This window comes from Mobula birostris, chromosome 9 (assembly GCF_030028105.1).
Source record: "Mobula birostris isolate sMobBir1 chromosome 9, sMobBir1.hap1, whole genome shotgun sequence".
In the NCBI taxonomy this organism is placed as follows: Eukaryota; Metazoa; Chordata; class Chondrichthyes; order Myliobatiformes; family Myliobatidae; genus Mobula; species Mobula birostris.
This window is the reverse complement of record NC_092378.1, coordinates 13,251,601-13,265,987: the sequence shown is the minus strand read 5'-3', so window position 1 is coordinate 13,265,987 and position 14,387 is coordinate 13,251,601. Positions and strand designations below refer to the sequence as shown.

Below are 14,387 nucleotides of genomic sequence, written 5' to 3'. Positions count from 1 at the left end.
CTGAAGTCCACAATCATTTATTTCCTTGGTCTTACTGATGTTGAGTACAAGGGTGTTGTGACGCTACTCAAACAGCTGATCTAACTCACTCCTGTACACTTCCTCGTCACCATCTGGAATTCTCCCAACAGTAGTTGTGTCATTGGCAAATTTATAGATTGTGTTTGAGCTGTGCCTCGCCAGATAGACGTGGGTGTAGCTAGAGTAGAGCAGAAGGCGATGAACACCTCCTTGAGGTGCACCAGTGTTGATTGTCAGTGAGGAGGAGATTCTATTTCCAACCTGCACTGACTGTAATCTCCCAATGAGTAAGCCTCATCAGGTATTATGTGTCATTGGGTATGGCTGGTATGTTCTTGAAGGCACAGACTCATCCACACAGGTTTTGATGAAGTTGGTGACAATTGAGGCACATACATTTAGATTTGAAGATGAATCCCTGAACATAGTTCACTCCACTGACTCAATGCAGTCCTGTAAGCATCCTCCGACTGCCCAAGTTTAATACTTGATATATTTATAACATATTTTCCACTTTAGTTAACTTTATTTCATTTTAACTAGCCAATTTTGTTACCATTTACTAAAATTTTAACAAAGTTTAAATATTTCTGAATTTTAGGGGCAATCAGTGTCAACTTTCACAGCCAATAAATTTCCAATCCCACCTTTTGGCTGTCAAAGGGTGGCAGTGACTTTTTTTTTGAAGGGAAGAGCTTACTACACCATACATGCCCCAGTCATCATCTGCTGGTTTGCAATGTCTCACTATTCCTTACCTGGTCCAAATAAGAGTCAGTGTGGGTCGCCAGCTATTCCGGGCAGATTACCAGGTCAGGGTACAATCCGTTTTCCTGATAAAACTCAAAACTTTGCAGTCCAAAAATCTCCCTCTGCACTGAATGCACAAGGTTACAACTGATGGCACTAAGGTATTGCATAAAGATAACAAAAATGCAAAATTCTGCAAATTCTCCCAAGACCACCTTATTTTATAATCCAAAAATCATATTTAAGACAGCTTGATTCATGCAACTTCCCCTATTGATTGTACTATTTCCATCCTGTTTGCCTATTTCAAGAGCATGAATATAGAGTAATCTCAAATGGAAATAGTTAAGGGCTAACCATTAAATACTTTGGAGGAAAATACTTGAGTTGATCAGCTTTTTAGAAGTGTTTAATAAGCCTTTCCCCTGATTTTCACACTTGCAAACACCTATTGAAAATACATTCTACCGACACAGATCCATCTTTTTCGCATGGAACTTGGTGGCATTGTCATATAGCAAGGGTTTGGAAAAAGAGCTTGTAGTTGTATAAGCAAATTGCACAGAACATTGAACAGTATGGCAAAGAAATAGGCTGCACAGCCCATGATGTTTGTGCTGAACATAATTCCAATTTAAACTAATTTTTCTTGCCAGCACATAATCCACGTCAGAATCAGATTTATCAGAATCATATCTGTTATCACTAAAGTAAACTAGAAAATGTACATCAATGTTGTTAAGGGTCCTGGGATTAATTGCAGACTTCCTCCTTGTATTTGACCTCTGAAAGTACAACACATCATACTAAACTTCTCATGCTATTTCTCCACCCAAATTTCCAGCTGATCTGTGTCCTTCTGTATCCAGTGATGACTTTTCCTACTGTCCACTACTCCACCAATCTTTGTGTCATCTGAAAACTTACTAAACAACTAACGTAAATTTTCATCTATCATTTATATATATTACAAACAACAAAAGTCCCAGTACAGATCTTTACAGAACACCACTGGTCACAGTCCTCCATCCAGACTAATATCCTTCCACCACTACCTTCTGTTTTCTATGAGTAAGCCAATTCTCCAGGATTTCCTTTACAGTTTACATCCTGTATAAAAATGATTTGTTAATACAGTAGATTCCAGTTAAATGGTCCATTAGTTTATCAGGTAGCAGCCAGGATTCCCTTTGTTTACTTGGGACACTATGCCGCATAATTGTGACTGGAGACTGTTGCTGAACACTTTCTAACTAGCGTCAGTTGCATGAACTTGTGTGGCCATTGGACATTTACAACAAAGAGTTTTTAAATAGCGTCAGCTGCACATGTTTGTGTTTAAAAAACAATGATTTTCATCACAGATAGTTCCTGAGACATAAGCAGCAAAACAATTTAGAATTGGTTTGCTCACTGTGGGTTTAAGCATTCAGGCTTGGAGATGCCAGAAATGGGCAAGGGTGAAAATGAAATTATTTCACCATTTCAACAAGTTAGAAACTATGAAGAATTTGAAGGTATCAACAATCATCTTGAATGTTACAATGAAAATGAAGATTTAGAAGATGAATTTGTTGAAAGCATTGCATGAAGGCAAACCATTATCTGCACTAGGTGGTCTGTGTTAAGTTTGTTCATTTACAGTCTATCAAAAGAAAACTGCAGCGTATTGGTTGTCTGTCATATCCAGCATGACAGTGCAATCTCTGCGGGAGAGTTTTTAAAGTAGAACAGCTATTCCACTCTCTCCACCTTGGAAGCACAGGTGCAGTGGTATCACCAACTAAGGTCTTCCTAGGTTGCAATAGATAGCCATGACTTCTTCTGTGTCTTATCATGCCTTTTGCTTTCAACAAAATGTTGCAGAACCACCTTCATGGTCATTGGATTTCACTATTGATTTCATCCCCCAGTCTGCCTGAGCTGGATATGAGGGTATGAGGCCCACTGGCTTCCCTCACCTGGTTTAGCCCACTTGTCAAAATGTGCTACTGTCACATGCAAACAGCTATTTGGAGCCACAGGTAAGAGCTGAGAGTTCAGTGGGCTAAGCTGTTCCAGAGTGTACCTGACAAGCCCCTTCACCAGAAGTGCTACTCTTCCCTGGACACCCCATATATGGTAGCATACACTGGATGAATTCCTCCATTAATAAACATTATGAACTAATACACAGTTTTATAGTACTGCAAAAGCAACGGTAAGATTCTAATTTGTCATGTATTTCATTTAAATGCATAAATTGTTACTGAGTTAAATGGTAGTTCTTTTTTTTACATCTTTTTAACTATTTACATTAAACTTTGGTTCATTGGGGCCAATTAATTGGGCCAAAACGTACTGGTCCCGATATGTCCCAATTAACCAGAATCCACTGTACTTGAAACTGGGGTCCAAGGTGCAGTCACAAACGTCTGACTGGATTTATGCCAGATTTCATCTTGTTTAAAACGTTTGTGCACATATACTGACAGATGGTCACCTACAGAATGCAAAACAATCAATGTTTTATCTTAGCTCTGCCATTTTCTAAACGCATGCACTAAACTGCAAACCCTGACCCTATTATTTTAAATGCTCACGAGCTACTTGGCTGCTAGAGCATCCGGTCATCAGTGCAGATGCATGAATATTTCCTGAAATTTAAATGATCCACAAGATTTGAACTGAATCATACTGAAGTAATCTTCTGTTGATTTAAAGATCGTGCTGAAACCAGCTGCTTTCTAAACATTGGAGCCTTGATAGGATAAATAATTCAGAATGAGGGAAGAATCAAGAGGGGCTGAGTAGGATAAACTAATAAGAGTGAGGGGAGAAAGTTTAGGAGGGGAGGAGAGATGTTTTCATTACTTCGATTTCAATGAGATGACTTCAATCGGTCAAAGTGGTCCTGTTGAAAATCTCTTAACTGCTGCAGTGTAAATCCACACACAAAGAAAATCAAAGATTACAGGTATTACAACAGTCAAAATTTGAATATTTATGCATATAAAATGCATATGAATATGAATACGTTTACCTTGACAATCAATGCCACATCATTAAGCTTTTCCAGCACTGCACTGATGCTCCTCAGTGACCCTTCTGTCAGTGTTGCTAACTGTTTCTAAGAAACATGACTTCCAACACCCACAATTTCTCCTTTAGAAGCTAGGTATTTACAGACAAATACTGTCATTGAAAGTGTCAGGTCCTCTGCTGATGCATGCACTCAATGATTGGGGTGTCACCACCCCAAGGCAATTAGGGATGGGAAATAAATGCTGGTCCTGAAAAATGAATAAACACATTTCAAAAAAGAACTGGCTACATACAAGAATTGCATAAAATTGCAAATGTCAATCTTGCTTGTTGCCTGCAATGAAATGAACAACTATAGATTAATTACATACCATGACGCTCAGGTCTCTTGGTGGGGTAGTGAAGTAAAACAAGTGACTAACTGAATGAAATAGAAGGAACATGGGCAATATTCAAGAAACCAGAATAGGAACATCAACAACTCTCTGAGAAGGTGAGCCCTGTGCATTTGGAAGGCATAGTTGACTATGAAGTGTAAAATAGAACAGTCGTCCCCAACCACCGGGCCGTGAGGAAATGATATGATTTGGCAATATGAAACGATATGAGTCAGCTGTACCTTTCCTCATTCCCTGTCACGCACTGTTGAACTTGAAATAACCTACCAAATCATACCAAATAACACGTAAAACCTAAAATAACACTAACATACAGTAAAAGCAGGAATGATAGGATAAATACACAGCCTATATAAAGTAGAAATAATGTATGTACGGTGTAGTTTCACTTAACAGAATCGGGAAGATTAAGCCAAAACCGATTTGTAGAAAAAAATCGGCACGTACACGCATGCGCACATTATGTATGTGCACGTCACATATGCGCACACAGGTGCCCGCACAAGGCTTTATGGTCTTGGTAGTCTTTCTTGGAGTAAACACAAGTGTCCCACATTTGACTGATACTTTTGTCCCTTATTTGGGAGTGAGAAAGTTGGCAACTCTACCTGAACACCACCACCCCCGCATCCCCCCCCCCACCCCACCATCAGTCGGTCTGCGGTGCAAAAACGGTTGGGGACTCATGAAATAGAAGAAAGAATGAAGATACTAATGATTGCTAAATAAGTTACAAATTATCTGACACATTACTTCTCATGGTAATGTAGGGTTGCTTGAATTTTGGAGACTAAAATAATACAGAAGTATGTCTTCCTTTAAACTAAGAAGGTAGGCACTCAGTGGCCTCTTTATTAGGTTCACTTGCTCAGTAATTCAAAATCTAATCAGCCAATCATGTAGCAGCAACTCAATGCACAAAAGCATACAGACATAGTCAAGAGGTTCAGTTGTTGCTCAGATCAAACATCAGAATGGGGAAGAAATATGGTCTAAGTCACTTCGACTGTGGAATGATTGTTGGTGAAAAAGAGGAGTTTAAGCATCTCAGAAACTGCTGATCTCCTGGGATTTTCACACATAACAGTCTAGAGCTCACAGAGAATGGTGCGAAAAACAAAAGACATCCAGTGAGTGGAAGTTCTGTGAACGAAAACACCTTGTTAATGAAAGAAGTCAGAAGAGAATGTTCAGACTGGTTCAACCTACAGGTGCAGAAGGTCATGAACGTACACTCAAAGGGCTACTTTATTAGGTACAGGATATACCTAATATTGTAAGTGTGCAACTGAAATAAAGACTAGATTCAGCCAGTATTTAGTTTGCAGAAGAGCACACTTTAAAAAAAAAATTTTAATTCAGCTTTTGTCAACCCTATTTCTGGAAAAGAGTTAAAGTTTGCTAAGTGCTAAGATTATATTAATATTAAGAGGCTGAAAGTTTCAGTATGCAATATTATAATTTCCAAATATATTTTCCTGGCAATGGACAAGGGATGTACGCTTAGCATACTGTATTACTCTATCTATACTCATGATTGTGTAGCTAGGCCCACGCCAGCTATAAATTTGCTGATAACGCAACTATTGTTGGTAGAATTTCAGATGGTGAAGAGCAGGTGTACAGGAATGAAATAGATCGGCTGGTTGAGTGGTATCACAGCAACAACCTTGCACTCAATATCAGTAAAACCAAGGAATAGATAGTGGTCTTCAGGAAGGAGAAGTTGAGGGAGGAACATACATCAGTCCTCATCAAGGGATCAGAACTGGTAAGGGTGAGCCTTTTCAAGTTCCTGGGTATCAACATCTCTGATGATCTATCCAGGGCCAAACATATGAATGCAATTACAAAGGCAGCACAACAGTGGCTATATTTCATTAGGAGTTTGAGAAGAATAAGTAAGTCACCAAAGACACTCACAAATTTCTAAATGTGTAGCGTGGAGAGCATTGTAATTGTTTGCATCATCATCTGGTATGGAGAGGCCACTGCACAGGACTGGGAAAAGCTGAAAAAAGTTGTAAACTCAGCCAGCTCCATAATGGACACTAGCCTCTTCAGCATCCAGGATGCCTTCAAAAGGAGATGCCTCTAAAAAGTGGCATCCTTCATTAAGGATCCCCATCACCCAGGACATACTCTCTTCTCATTGCTACCTTCAAGGAAGAGGTACAGAAGCCTGACGACACACACTCAATGCTTCAGGGTCAGCTTTTTCCCCTTCCGCCATCAGATTTCTGAATGGACAATGTACCCATAAACACCACCTCAATATTTTTTCTCTCTATTTTTGCATGACTTAATTAATTTTATATACTTATTGTAATTTATAGTTTTCATTGTCATGAATTGCAATGTACTGCTGCTGCAAAACAACATTTTTTTTATCTATGCCAGTGATATTAAACATTCTAATTCTAAACATTTCCCTCTTCTAATAAAAAATTGTTGCTCTGAAATGTTAAATATTTAAAATAGCATTTACTAGGGATTTTAGTAATACATTTACTAGGAATATTGCTTCACCAGGAACATGAAACCACTAAGGACAATTTATAAAAACCTATGATTAACAATATCTTTGTTGTATTTAAAATAAGACTCTTAAAAAAAATGATCCTTATCCACTACCTGAATATACTTATATTCCTGTCTACTTATCTTCCAGTGTTCAACATAAAAAGGCTCGGCATAAAGCATTATTTAGGTCAAAAGAGGATAGAAGAAAGGCAAAACCGTACTGACACAGATGAGAATGCAATGGAAGGGAGGGGAGAAGAGGCCGGATTGCTCACAGAGCCAATTTATGAATTATTCTTTAATCAAGGTTTTTTTGTTTTGCTTTGACAGATTTTGTGGTGGAATTAATTTTGGATATTCTATGAATAGCTTATGCTTTATATGTTCTCCATACTCCATAATGGCCTCCCCTCAATTCCTCATGTGACAGAACTGATGAGCAACTGCTTCTGTACTCATGCTGCTTGCTGCTCCTGCCAATCCTATAGAGATACTTCAACATCCTGTTTCTCATTCAAGTTGTAAATCAGAACTAGAAATGTAATTTTCATTCATAAGCCCCATTTCTATGAGATATTCCACAACAATTAAATTGTAAATTTTAAAAAAGTCTGCCTCATATTTTCAATTGGTTTCCCGGAGCATCCAATTTCAGACGTTATCAGGACTAGAAATGAGTAGATAGTTTAGTGGCAATTTTTATTGCATTTTATGATCAATATCTAATCTTTCTTAGTAGATTGTTTTACCATTATTAATTATATTTAGGAAACAAGCACTTTCTGTTCAACCTTTTATTTATCAATAGGCTTTGATGTTAAAGGCTCTCATTTAATCATAGTTTTCTACTGATTTAGCTCAACTCAGCTGGGGAAGAAAGGAACACTGCAGTTTTCATTAGCATTTCCAAATTTGGTGATCATGTACATAAATAATTAATAGGTTGCCAGCGGTAATAAAAATTCAGTGTTCAACGTGCTAATTTATGTGAAGTTGCTTTGCACCTTAGCAAAAATGTGTGAAGAGGAAGTATTTTTACTCTGCTGCTTCATACAGAAGCATTTCAACAATCTAAACCAATAATGAATATAATATTAAAATCTAAAGAGTTTCAATTCCCCAAAAAATTTAACAGTACTATGCACTGATTCTGAAATATGTTTGCTCACAAAACTGGAGAAGAGGATACACACACAAAAAAAAAATTTGGAATACTGCAGGTCAATTGTCTCCTTGAGCCTATTCTGCCAATCAGTAAGATCATGGTCCCAACTCCATTTTTGTGGCTTTTCTCCAAAAAGCTACCTGTCTCAAATGTAAACATACCAAAAGATCAAGTATTCACAACTCTCACAACATGCTGGAGGAACTCAGCATGTATGGTTCAGTCCCTCCCCACCTACATCCGGGACACATCCCATGCCCTCCACTTCTTCAAAAACTTCCAGTTCCCCGATCCCAACCGCTTCATTTTCACTATGGATGTCCAATCCCTGTACACCTCCATTCCCCATTAAGAAGGCCTCAAAGCCCTCCGCTACTTTCTGGATAATAGACCTCACCAGTTCCCCACCACCACTACCCTCCTCCAGTTGGCGGAACTGGTTCTCACACTCAATAACTTCTCTTTTGGCTCTTCCCACTTTCTTCAGGCTAAGGGTGTAGCTACAGGAACTCGCATGGGCCCTAGCTATGCCTGCCTCTTCGTTGGTTATGTGGAACAGTCTATACTCCAAACCTATTCTGGTACTCCTCCCCAACTTTTCCTTCGGTACATTGACGACTACATTGGTGCTGCTTCCTGCACCCATGCTGAGCTCGTCAATTTCATCGACTTGACTTCCAACTTCCACCCAGCCCTCAAATTCACTTGGTCTATCTCGGACACTTCTCTCCCCTTTCTCGATCTCTCGGTCTCCATCTCTGGAGACAGACTGTCCACTGACATCTTCTACAAGCCCACTGACTCTCATAACAACCTCAACTATACCTCTTCCCACCCTGCCACATGCAAAAATGCCATTCCCTATTCCCAGTTCCTCCGTCTCCGCTGCATCTGCTCCAAGGATGAGGTTTTCCATTCCAGGACATCTCAAATGTCCTCTTTCTTTAAGGATCGTGGTTTCCCTTCTGCTGTCATCAATGATTCCCTCACCCGCAACTCCTCCATTTCCCGCATTTCGGCTCTCACCCCATCCTCCCGCCACCACAACAGGGACAGAGTTCCCCTTGTCCTCATCTACCACCCCACCAGCCTCCAGATCCAGCACATTATCCTCCGCAACTTCTGCCACCTTCAACAGGACCCCACCACTAAGTACATCCTTCCCTCTCCACCCCTCTCCGCTTTCTGCAGGGATCAGTCCCTCCGCGACTCCCTGGTCCACACGTCCCTCCCCACGGATCTCCCACCTGGCACTTATCCCTGTAAGAGCAAGTGCTATACCTGTCCCTACACCTCCTCTCTTGCCACCATTCAGGGCCCCAAACAGTACTTCCAAGTGAGGCAACACTTCACTTGTGAGTCTGTTGGGGTCATCGATTGCATCCGGTGCTCCCGGTGCGGCCTCCTCTACATTGGTGAAACCCGACGCAGATTGGGGGACCGCTTCGTCGAGCACCTCCGCTCCATCCGCCAAAACAGACAGGATCTCCCAGTAGCCACCCACTTCAACTCTGCTTCCCACTCCCATTCAGATATGTCCATACATGGCCTCCTCTACTGCCATGATGAGGCTAAACTCAGGTTAGAGAAGCAACACCTCATATACCGTCTAGGTAGTCTCCAGCCCCTTGGTATGAACATAGAATTCTCCAACTTCCGGTAATTCCCTTCCCCTATCCCTATGTCACTCTGCCCCCTCCCCCAGCTGCCTATCACCTCCCTCATGGTTCCGCCTCCTTCAACTACCCATTGTGTTTTCCCCTATTCTTTCTTCACCTTTCCTGCCTATCACCCCCCTGCCTCCGCTCCCCACCCCTTTATCTTTCCCCTTACTGGTTTTTCACCTGGAACCTACCAGCCTTCTCCTCCCACCCTCCCCCCACCTTCTTTATAGGGCCTCTGCCCCTTCCCTCTACAGTCCTGATGAAGGGTTCTGGCCCGAAACGTCGACCGATCTTTTCCATGGATGCTGCCCGACCTGCTGAGTTCCTCCAGCGTGTTGTGAGTGTTGCTTTGACCCCAGCATCTGCAGATTATTTTGTGTTTATGATTCATAACTCTCAACAGTAATGATTCCAAAGATTCAACAAACCTCTGAAAGGATTTGCTCCTCATGAAATTTTATGGCCAGCTCCTTATCCTAAGACAATGTCCTCCAGCTCTCAATTCCCATTACCTCCTTCTTACAAGGACCAGTTTTGTTATTTCCTTTCTTTTAATCTTATTTGACCAAAATAATTCTTCTGGTTTTATCACTTTATGTAGAAGTATTATGAGTGGTATTTATTGAAAAATCTCAAAATATACAAAAACCTGGGGTGTAGTTATTAAAGTAGAATTGTTTAAGTACACTGCATCATCTCCGCAAAGCCATTTCAGAAGCTCATATACTTCAAGAGGTCACCTTTCATTCTTTTAAGACTCTAGGGAATAAAGACTTATTCAATTTGTAATTATCCCATGCATCAATCTACTGAACAATTGCTACACTGCCTTTAAGAAAAAGGTAACCTTACCATGAAACTAAAACTGTACAAACTACACTGAATACAGTTATACAAAGATTTTCTTAGTCTTGAATTAACTTCTATTCAATACCACTATTGAAAACCAGTTCTATTACATATATTTGGTCCTGTTGAGGGAAAGCAAAACATAGGGTACAGGGTTCTCCCACTATCCGAATGTAGAACATTCCTATGAAACCATTCGTAAGCCAAAATGGCGTCAAGTGAAGAAGCAATTACCATTAATTTATATGGGAAAATTTTTTGAGCATTCCCAGACCCAAAAAATAACCTACTAAATCATACCAAACAGCACATAAAACCTAAAATAACACTAACATATAGTAAAAGCAGGAATGATATGATAAATACACAGCCTATATAAAGTAGAAATTATGTATGTACAGTATAGTTTCACTTAACAGAATCATGAAGTTTGAGCCAAAATGGATTTGTCGAAAAAAATTGGCACATACACGCATGTGCACGTCATGCATTCGCACGTACACACACATCACGCATGCACACGTACACACATGCGCAAGTCACACATGCGCACACACCTGCCTGCACAAAGCTTCATAATCATGGTAGTCTTTCTCGGGGTAAACACAAGTTTAAGGCCAGCGTCTTTTTTTGTAAAAGCGAAAATCCTCTTTCGGTTAAAGAAAACAGGTACTAATGTAGGTCTTTCATAAAAGTGGAATGTCATAAAGAGAATGTTTGGAAAGCTTGGGACACCTGTACAATTATTTATGGGATAAAAAATGCCACTGACCTAAGAGTTCTCTATTTATAAAGGGTCAAGAAAATTTCAACAAAGAGTTTCATATTGTCTTAGAAGACCCAAGCCTGGATACTAAGAAAAGAATCACCTGGCCAGTTTGAAAACATGGTTGAACCCAAATTTTATAGAAACTCAGCATAACCTATTACAAGGAAGGAATTCCCAGTCAGAAAATTTCTTCCTTTAGACCTCATTCAGGCTTCACTCAATTTGGGAAGTTAGTATTAATGCACCATTTTACACATCTGTGGCCTAGAATATTTTAATCCATCATGATGAAACGTCTTTCAGAAATGAAATAGATGTATTTTTTGTGCAACAGCAGATCCTCCCTCAACAAATTCTAAAAGTATCTGCAGAAGTTAAGATACTTATATACTGATAATATCTTATGTTTAAATGTCTTATGTTTGATGTAACATTTGCAAAAAAATAACTGACAGCACAAGTCTCAATAACTTTTCACTGTAACAATTTACAATGTGCTACTGGATACTATTATAGAATAATAAGTCAAGGTAAAATTCTAGAGGCATACAATGTACTTGACTACCTTTGAACAGAATTCTGAGGCCTGGTGACTTCATGAATCTCAAAAATTTACATTTGGAACCCCAATTTAAAAATTTATAGAGCAAATTTTAATCCTACCTGTTAAGTGATGTAACTCTAAAGCATTTAAACTAATTGCCAAGAATGCAAAACTGACTTTGTTTTTTACTTTAAACAAGGCACACATGTATCACAGGGTGGCGTGATGACATATGGCATTTACAGTGCCTATAAGAAGTATTCATACTCCCCCTTAGAAGTTTTCATGTTTTATTGTTTTACAACAGTGAATCACAGTAGATTTAAATTTGGCTTTTTTTTCTGACAGAAAATGACTCTTCTGTGCCAAAGTGAAAACAGATCTCTACAAAGTGATCTAACAATTATAAATATAAAACACAAAATAATTGATTGCACAAATATTCACCCACTTTGATACACCAAATCATTACTGGAACAGTCAACTGGTTTTAGAAATCACATAATTAGTTAACTGGAGATCACTGTGTGCAGTCAAGGTGTTTCAATTGATTGTTGTAAAAATATAGCTGTATCTAGAAGGTACAACTGCTAGTGAGTCAGTATCCTGGCAAAAATTACACCATGAAGACAAAAAAAAACACTCCAAGTAACTCCATAGAAAGGTTATTGGAAAGCACAACTCAGGAGATGGATACAAGAAAATTTCCTAGTCACTAAATATTCCTTGAATTATAGTTCAGTCAATCATCAAGAAATGGAAAAGTATGGCACAGTTGTATATCTGCCTAGGGCAGGTTGTCCTCAAAATCTGAATAACCGTGCAAGAAGGGGACTAGTGAGGGAGGCCAAGCTTCAATGGCTAAAATGGGCGAGACTGCCAGGGTGCTTCACCAGTCAGAGCTTTATGAGAGAGTGGCAAAGAGAAAGCCACTGTTGAAAAAAAATTCACATGAATTCTCAGCTAGAGTTTGCCAGAAGGCATGTGGGAGACTCCGAAGTCGGCTGGAAGAAGGTTCTATGGTCTGACGATGGCAAAATTGAACTTTCTGGCCATTAGACTAAAGGCAATGTTTAGTGTAAGCGAAATTCTGCTCACCATCAAAAACACACCATCTCTACCGTGAAGCATGGTGGTAGCTGCATCATGCTCTGGGGATGCTTCACTGCAGCAGGCTCTGGAAGACTTGTGAAAATAAAAGGTAAAATGAATGCAGCAAAATAAAAGGAAATCCTGGAGGAAAACCTGATGCAGTCTGTAAGAGAACTGCAATTTGGGGGAAGATTTTTTGCAACAAGGCAATGACCCCAGTATAAAGCCAAAGCTACACAGGAATGCCTTAAAAATAACAAAGTGGCCAAGTTAGAGTCCAGACCTCAATCCAATTGAGAATTTGGGGCTGGACTTGAAAAAGGCTGTTCACTCACAATCCCCATGCAATATGACAGAGCTGTTTTGTAAAGAAGAATAGGAAAAGAAATGCAGTGTCCCAATGTGCAAACCTAATAGAGACCTACCGACACAGACTCAAGGCTGTAATTGCTGCCAAAGGTGCATCTACTAAATACTGACTATATATTTGTAATTAATTTAGATCATTTTGCAGAGGTCTGTTTTCACTTTGACACAAAAGTCTTTTTCTGTTGATCAGTGTAAAAAAAAAGCCAAATTAAATCCACTGTGGTTCAATGTTGTAAAACAATGAAACATGAAAACCTCCAAGGGGTTGGATACTTTTTTTAGGCACTGTACATACTTCTACAGATAACCTGCACTGCATTATGTAAAGAACAAAGAATGCCTAATCAAACAATATATGTACAATATTACTCAAATATTACTGAAATATCTAATGCACAACACTACCCAATCAATGAAAACAAAGATACAAATAGCCTGTGATGTGTCAAACCCATTCAATTTGGATAAGATCTTATCTTGAATATTTAAACAGTTGGAGGTGACCTGTCAGAATCACCCAGGTTCCTCTTTAAATCAAAGTTAAAATATATCAAGCAACACACACAAAATGCTGGAGGAACTCAGCAAGTCAGGCAACATCCATGAATAAGAGTAAACAGTTGACGTTTCAGGCTGAGACCTTTTATCAGGACTGGAAAGGAAGGAGGAAGAAGTTAGAATAAGAAGGTGGAGGGAGGGGAGAAAGAAGTATAAGGTGGTAGGTAATAGGTGAAACTGGAGAGGGGGAAGGAGTAAAATAAAGAGCTGGGAAATTGATTGGTGAAAGAGATAAGGAAGGAGAAGGGGAAATCTGATAGGAGAGGACAGAAGACCATGGAAGAAAGGGAGGGAGGAGGCGCACCAGAGGGAAGTGATGGAGTGGACAGGTAGGAGAAGGTGTGAGAGGAAAATGCATGGGGAATGGTAAAGAGGAGGAGTTGGGGGCGGGGGGATAATAATTACCAGGAGTTCGAGAAATTGATGTTCATGCCGTCAGGTTGGAGGCTACCAGACAGAATATAAAGTGTTCTTCCAAGCTGAGTGTGGCATTATTGTGGCAGTAGAGGAGGCGATGGACTGACATGTCAAAATAGGAATGAAATGAGTGGCTACCAGGAAATTATGTCAACATATACTACCCTGAGACTAATTTTCTTGCTGGCATTTTCAGTAGATACAAACGCATACGCTTGAATCAATGAGAAGTTACACATAAAGA

The 14,387-nt window shown here is 39.6% G+C and overlaps 1 protein-coding gene across 1 annotated transcript in view; it reads right to left on the bottom strand.

Moving 5' to 3' along the window:
• The window catches only part of ppfia2 (PTPRF interacting protein alpha 2), a 349,121-nt gene that overhangs the window by 235,092 nt on the left and 99,642 nt on the right, over positions 1-14,387 (bottom strand). The window lies entirely within an intron of this gene.